Raw genomic sequence first — 7,281 nt, forward strand, 5'->3', positions numbered from 1 at the left:
CAGATTGTGCCAGAGAAAGCATCTGTGGCCAGTGACCAGACAGGGCTGGCAGAGCTCCGAGGGATCCTTCATGCAAGGACGATCGCACCCAGACGACCTGCTGCCGCCAGACCATGTTTTCTAAGAACTGTTTTGTTCATGGACACAAAAACAGGAATTCATGATGCTGTACAGAATTTTTATTTTTAAACTGTCTTTTAAATAATATATTCTTATACAGAAATGGGTCTGTACTCTCTCTTTGGTAGAGTTTTGCACCCATGGGCTTCTGATGAGATCTTCAGTAGAGACCAAGGACTCTTGTGCTTTCCCAAGGGTGTGTCTTAGCCTCTTGAGCGGTGAGATGTGAGATGTGACGCAGGATCCTTGTAAATTCCACATTAAACGTCAGAATGGCGCCCGAGTGTGGGACGTGTGCATGTCCTGTGTTTATGAGCAGAGGCAGGCATCCGTGCCATGTGCAGGAGCCAGGGGCTGAACCTGGGGGACCATGCACAGGTGTGATAATGTGGGAGGCCTGACCGCAGACACAGCAACAGCCGTTGCTCACTTGCAGGGAGGTGGGATTTACCACTCAAACCCTCAGTGTGTCTGGGGGACTCTGTCCCAGAGAAGAGATGCCCTGTCCCTCTTCCTGTTTGGGGGACAGGCAGTGGGGACATTCTGGGTGGCACAGTGTCTGCTCAGGGAGCCCAGCCCACACCCGTCACAGTTGATATGGTCACTTGTCCCCTACTTATGCCTCTCATTCCTTCAAGCATCTGGACTCTGAACTCCCCATTTACAAAACACAGGGCAGCTGCTGGCCACCACCCAGATCTTGGGAAGCAGCTGTGTAGCTCTGGAGGGACAAAGGACCCATTGGCGAAGCCACCCTGTGAGGAGCTGATCCACCGTGGGGCCTCCCTTCCTGGACTGGATTTCGTTGGCGCCCCGATCCCTCTGGGCAAATCGCAGAATATTGACTATTACTCCCCCGTCTTTGAATAGTTCATTGTTGGCCTGGGAACTGCCTCTCTCTCTCCTTCCTATGTTGCAGATTCCAACCTCAGTCTTCCCACCTCAGCCTCTCAAGTTCTGGGGTTCCAGCATGACCGCCATGCTCCGCTGCTTCTGCCTCTGCCCCCCTCTGTGTGGACAGGGCCTTCTCTCTACACCCCTTCCTGATTTCACTTTTTCATCTTAATCCTACATAAGCCAGTGCGGGAGGCATCCGTAGGAATAGGGTCCAACTCCAGAGGGGCCCTCACTGCTGCACTTCTGCCCTTACATGACGTTACAGCAGAGGCCAGTCCCCTGCTTGGCTGGCTCCCGCGACACCTTCCATCTGTCGGAAGCTTCCGACGCCCGCTTCACCACCTTTTGCCTTTATCAAGCCGCATCTGATGCCATGTTGGATTTATACTCACGCCCATGTATGCGCATCAGTCCCCTGGAGACCCAACAGTCCTCGACCCCTTCTGGAAAGCGACACCGTGCTCACCTTGAAGCTGCGTGCATCACCTGCACACTGTAAATCATATCTTTGCTGCTTATCACACCTGGTACCTTGACCGTTACCCCCACAGTGCCTACATCATGTCGTTCTGTTTGGGACAGGAACGAGTCAGCATGTTCCACGCAGCTGCAGGTTCTCCAAGTGTCTCTGATCCCAGGTTGGTCAAATCACGGGTGCAGAGTCCATGCATAGAGGGCACACATGTGTGCATGCATGTTTACGTGTGCAAGACATGTGTCCGGCACATTCTCCCTCTGGTTTTAGGCTACGCCACATCCTAGAACAACAAAGCCAGCAAAAGACAGAAGTCAGTCAGGAGAGAAACCAGCAGGATCTGTAGAGAGAGTACAGGGGTGTCTAGAGCCAGCCCGATGGCTGTTATGAACCCCTGGCGTATTGTTCTTCCCACAGAACGCCTCCCCAAGCCTTCTGCTTCAAAGTGGGCTAGGGAGATGGCTCAGTGAGTAAAGGACTTGCATAAGCATGAAGATGTGAGTTAATAATCCCCAGGACCCACATAAATGTCTGCGGTCCCAGTGCTGGGAGGGCTCCAGTTCAATGGCAGACCCTGTCTCAAAAAATAAGATGGAGAAGCATTTGAGGAAGTTGTCCCATGTCACCCTCTGACCTCCACATGCATACACCACTCACACACACACACACACACACACACAGTTCTACATGCTGTGGAGAACACCCTGGGCCGAGCTCATAAGCATGAGAAGTCAATGTAGCTCAGAGGAAGCTCACCAGCCAGCAGCCTGAGGCAGAGCAGCCCCGAAGCCCAGGACAGCGGTCGTGGCCAGCTGAACAGTCCAGAGTCAGGGGGACGTCTGAGAACAAGCAAGAGGGCCCCAGAGGGGCTCTGGCACAACAGGAGCACAGGAATGACCATGGCCTCCAACTTTGGGGCAGATCCAGGAAGAAGGACTACTGTGCAGATAGACTCAGGGAAGACAGGATTCAGGTTTCCAAGACAACCAGGAGAGGGCCACCCCTGGCCTGCATAGCCCACAAATAAATGTCCTGCTGGATGGCAAATATTCCAAGGGTACTTTGCATATCCAGCAGTAGTCAATCAACCAGAGGGACAAAATGTTCAGAGCCTGGCTGCACATTGGGGGTTACCAACCAGTGTGCCCCATACTTTCCCAGAGGCCTGGAGGACGGTGGCGTGGCAGGTGCCCCATTCAGGGTGCAGTGAGCAGTCCCATGCTGTCTCATGAAGGACAGCATCTGCCTGTGCCAAACACTGTGCCATCTTGCCATCAGCCACACCTTTGTGGTTTTGTGTTCCTGCAAGGGGGATAGGAGAATTTCCATCGTTTATCCTTCCCAAGGAGTCTTTGTAGGAATCCAAGAAATGATGGACATACCAAAGGCTGGGACTGGCAAACCAGCCTCCCAACCCTGTAGGTGAAGATGTTGGTGTAGCTGTGATCGTCTACCAGGGCTGTCTTCCGTCTTCCTGTGTCGTATCAGAGCCCATGGGACATGTCCACTTCATGGCAAAGTCAGATTCCGTGGAAACAAGTGGAATCAGTTCGATGTGAGGACTGGGCCATACTGAGCACTCAAAGTACTTAATGCTAGATAAGGAACAGTTTACGGACAGTGGCAGGCGACCTCCGGTACAGGACGGCAGCTGCTCCAAAGGCCCTGGGCACCACCAAGCTGCTGCCTAGCTGGTTACTGCTGGGACACTCTCACTCTGATTCAGTGTCTGGGTCTAGACTTCCCTTTCTTTTTTTTTTAAATAATTTATTGAGAATTGCATACAGGCATATAGGCATATGAGGTGTTTTGATCAAATCCATGCCCATTCCCTCCCCTCCAACTCCTCCCATATCTCCAAATCACTTTTTTTCTTTTTTTTTTCCCATGAGGCTTTTTGCTACTCTAACATCCCCCCCTCTGAAGAGATAACCCTAAAATTGTTTAAGGATTAGGTAAGAGCTCCAAATACTTTTGACATTTTTGGCCTTTGCAATGGAATATGTTTTGGAATGGAGTATGTTCCTAAGAGGCCCAAGGACATTGGGAGTTTTAGCCAAGAAACTGGCTACTTTTCTTTGGGGTCTTTTTGAACTAACTACCTAGCCAATTCCTACCTGCTATTCTTATCACACCATCCTCTGAAGAGGTCACTCATCTTGCAGATAGGGAATCAGGACACAGACCCCTCTGGTTTCCTCCATGCTCCTACCTCGTATTCTTATCACACCATTCTCTGAAGGGGTTACCCAGCTTGCAGATAGGGAATCTGAATGCAGACTGCTCTGGCTTCTTCCATGCTGAACAGGGATGCAGGGTGAGGCAATGGAGTACCCCTTTGGTGGGTCTTTCTAAAAGACTCCCAGATTGCATAACTCTTATCTGTAGGGGGAAAAGAAAGTCCGTGACTGGTGAATGGGAGATGTGAAGGAGAAGTAAAGGCAAGAGTAATTAGCATTACAAGTTCTAGACATGGAACTAGAAAAAAGTCAGAACAGGGCAAATTTCAAATGTTCGTATGAGAGAGAGAGTCCATTGGAATTTCTTGATGAGAGCTTCCAAAAGCATCCCTCTATTTGTTAGGGTTCAGATACACAGCAGCCACGCCCCCTCACCAAGAGGGCCTCATGGTTCTGCAAGCCCCTGAGAAAGACACCTTGGTCTTTGAAGTCAAAAGCAGACTTTTCTCCACTGTTTGGCCAACACAGCAGGCTTCCCTTTTGATCTCTAAAGGGGGCAGGTTTTAACAGTCCCACTCCCCTCCCTTTAAAAAATACATCTTCCCGCCTTCTGCACCCCCTAGAAGCCTCCCCCTGTAAAAGACCCCAGCTCACGACCTGGGGCAGACATTTTCCCTGCCCAGAAGGGAATTTGTCCCCTGTGTTCCTTTTCTAATTCCGCTGGGGGTTTTTTTTTTTTTTTTGGTCTTTTTGAGACAGGGTCTCCCTGTAGCCCTAGCATTCCTGGAACTCACTATGTAGACCAGGCTGGCCTTGAACTCACAGAGGTCTGCCTGCCTCTGCCTCCAGAGTGCTGGGATTAAAGGCGTGTGCCAACACGCCCAGCTCCGCTAGAGTTTTACCTGTGTCCTGGTACTTTCTCCCGATCAACCGGATTCATCCATCACCTTCTTCATCTATCACTATTGGGTTCCTCCTCATTTTGTCTGTCAAGGCTGGACTTGAGAGTGATGGACTCAGGATTTGCTTTCAGGTATTTTGATAGCTGTTGGAGTGGTTAGAATCAGTGCCAGTTCCCTCCCAAAGGCTTCTAGGTAGGGGGAGAAAACAATTTATCCATCATTTTAGAACAATAGTGGTTGTCTCCCTTAGCTACAGGTGGGCACTACAGTATTGGAGACCAAGATTTGAAGTCTTACATCTGAGCAGCACTTTCTGGTTAGGAACAAAATCATCAATGAGAAATAATTGTCTAAATAACTTTTTATATAGACTTAAGCCTGATGTCTGAGACGTGTAATCCCTTGAACTCTTAAAGTATACTGATGACTTTACTCTTAGGTTATACTTTCCTTTTGGGTGTTTAAGACCATACAGTTCGCCCAAATAAATCAATTTATTTTTACTCTTAAAGTTGTTTGAGGATCTGTTCCTAAGGTCACATGGGCTGGGAGGAGCCCCTGGCTCCTTCCTTTAACCAGTTCCGTCTATGTGAGACTCCCTTTCTTTTATTTATTTTTACTTTTTTGTGGACTTTTTGAAACAGGGTCTTCCTGTAGCCCCAACTGGCCTGGAACTCACTATGTAAACCAGACTGACCTTGAACTCACAGAAATCCACCTGCCTTTGCCTCCTGAGTGCTGGGATTAAAGGCATGTACCACCAGGCCCAGCTACTTATTTATTTTTATTTTATGTGTATGAATGTTTTGCCTGCACACATGTAAGTGCACCCATGTCATTCAGTGCCTGTGGAGGCCAGAAGAGGGTGTTGGATCTCCTGGAACTGGAGTTAGAGATAGTTGTTAGCTACCATCTGGGTGCTGGGAACTGAACCTGGGTCCTTTGCAAAAGCAGCCAGAGGTCTTAACTGCTGAGTCATCACTCCAGCTCTCCCCTTCTTCAGAGTGCTGTGCAGAGGAGAGGACCAGGGAGGACGCAGTAGGAAGGGCCCCTCCAGGAGCCAGGTCTACCATTCCTTGACCTTGGAATCCAGCCTCCAAAGCTATGAAAAATTTCAGAACTGGAACCTCTTAGTGCCTGGTGGTTTGTTACAGCAACCCCTGCAGACCAAGACACGTATTTCAACAAGGGTGTGAACAGATTTGAAAAGTGGCCATTATGGGGTGTGTGGGGATCTTGGGGCACCAGCTGCTAGCGTGGCACCGGTCCCCTTCGCGCACCCTGGAGCGGTGGGTCTGGTTGTGCACCATGTCGCTGTCCGCTGCTGGGGTGCTGAGGCGGCGGCGGGTCCTGCAGCGTGTCTGTGTTGCTGGCTCTCTGGCGGGTCCCTGCTTCTCCGCGGCTTCTCTGTGGGTCTCCGCTGCCAGGGCTTGCCCGGCCGGGTTCCGCCCTAATTTCACCCGTGCACTTCTTTAATCAAGGAGGCCGAGGAGACCCCACAATATGGGGCGCGTGGGGATCTCGTGGCACCGGTCCCCTGCACGCACCCTGGAGCGGCGGGTCTGGTCGCGCACCGTGTCGCTGTCCGCCGCTGAGGTGCTGAGGTGGCGGCGGGTCCCGCAGCGTGTCTGCGTTGCTGGCTCTCTGGCGGGTCCCTGCTTCTCCGCCACTTCTCTGTGGGTCTCTGCTGCTGGGGCTTGCCTGGCCGGGTTCCGCCCTAATTTCACCCGTGCACTTCCTCAAGATGCGAAATCCACCGGCTGCTGGATCATGTGGGAAGGAGCGGGGCGGCTAAAGCTAGGTGTCTGTGAGTTGGCTTACGAAGAGATAGCTGTCTCCGGGAAGGCTGGATCATAGGCAGTAAGACACAGGACTCAGCTCAGTCTCAGTGGCACAGCCTTTATTCAGTGACTCTGCTCAGCTCCAAGTCGTGGTGATCAGCTTCAATTATTGAGGGGAAACCAGGAAACATACTGTGGGGGCAGTGGTAAAAGGCTTTAGCTGATAGGTACTTTGTGGGATGCCCTTATTTATGTATGGAAGTGGGCTCCTGCCATGCTGCCAGACTGCCTGAAAATCACACAGGAAAGGCTGGTAGTAACAAAGCCGGAGGCTATGTTTATGGTAGGGCATCTGTGGCGGGCACTTCAAAAGACGAGTCAGGAAGATGCCAGAAAAGCACTCTGTTGAAAAAGGAGTCCCTGCATTTGAAGCCAAGCCCATGGGCTATCTGGACATGAAGGGACTTCTACTTTACACAACAGGGGTCCCCAACAGCCATCACGCATCGTGCAGCTTGTGGCAGCCCACCTGGCTGCACTCCAGACACTGCGGCCCCTTTGGGGGCAGTGGCAGCTCTTACTGAGCCAGATCAAGACTACCCTTTAGGCTTTTTCTGTGACTAGATCCAACACAGTCCACATAAAAGGCGAGTTGGAAACATCACCAACATCATTCAGGAATCCTCAGGGGGAGCAGCATGTGATTTTTCCCCTTTCAGCCTACTCAATGGCTGGAACGGATAAGATGCCTGGAGCTGAAGTGGCCATCTCAGACCTGGAGGTGGCCATAGTCAGGAAGATCATAAAAGAGACCCCAAGTGATGAACAAGGCCCCAGAAAAACCCCAGAGCACTGTCCTTCCCATGAGACTATCTTCTATCAAAGGGTTAAATGAAACAAAAGATGTTCCATCTTTGGAGCTGGAG

General features: G+C 51.0%; 1 protein-coding gene across 4 annotated transcripts in view; it reads left to right on the plus strand.

Annotated features, from left to right (window-relative positions):
* Pde9a (phosphodiesterase 9A) overlaps positions 1–404 on the plus strand; it is a gene marked incomplete at its 5' end in the record, with an annotated part of 104,208 nt that extends 103,804 nt beyond the window's left edge. For 2 of the 4 annotated variants that reach the window (XM_017796705.1, XM_017796704.1), the window contains 1 exon segment: positions 1–404. 4 annotated transcript variants of the gene reach the window in all.
* Between the last annotated feature and the right edge of the window lie 6,877 nt (positions 405–7,281).

Source organism: Nannospalax galili, unplaced genomic scaffold (assembly GCF_000622305.1).
Source record: "Nannospalax galili isolate Female #2095 unplaced genomic scaffold, S.galili_v1.0 scaffold652, whole genome shotgun sequence".
NCBI classification, from domain to species: domain Eukaryota; kingdom Metazoa; phylum Chordata; class Mammalia; order Rodentia; family Spalacidae; genus Nannospalax; species Nannospalax galili.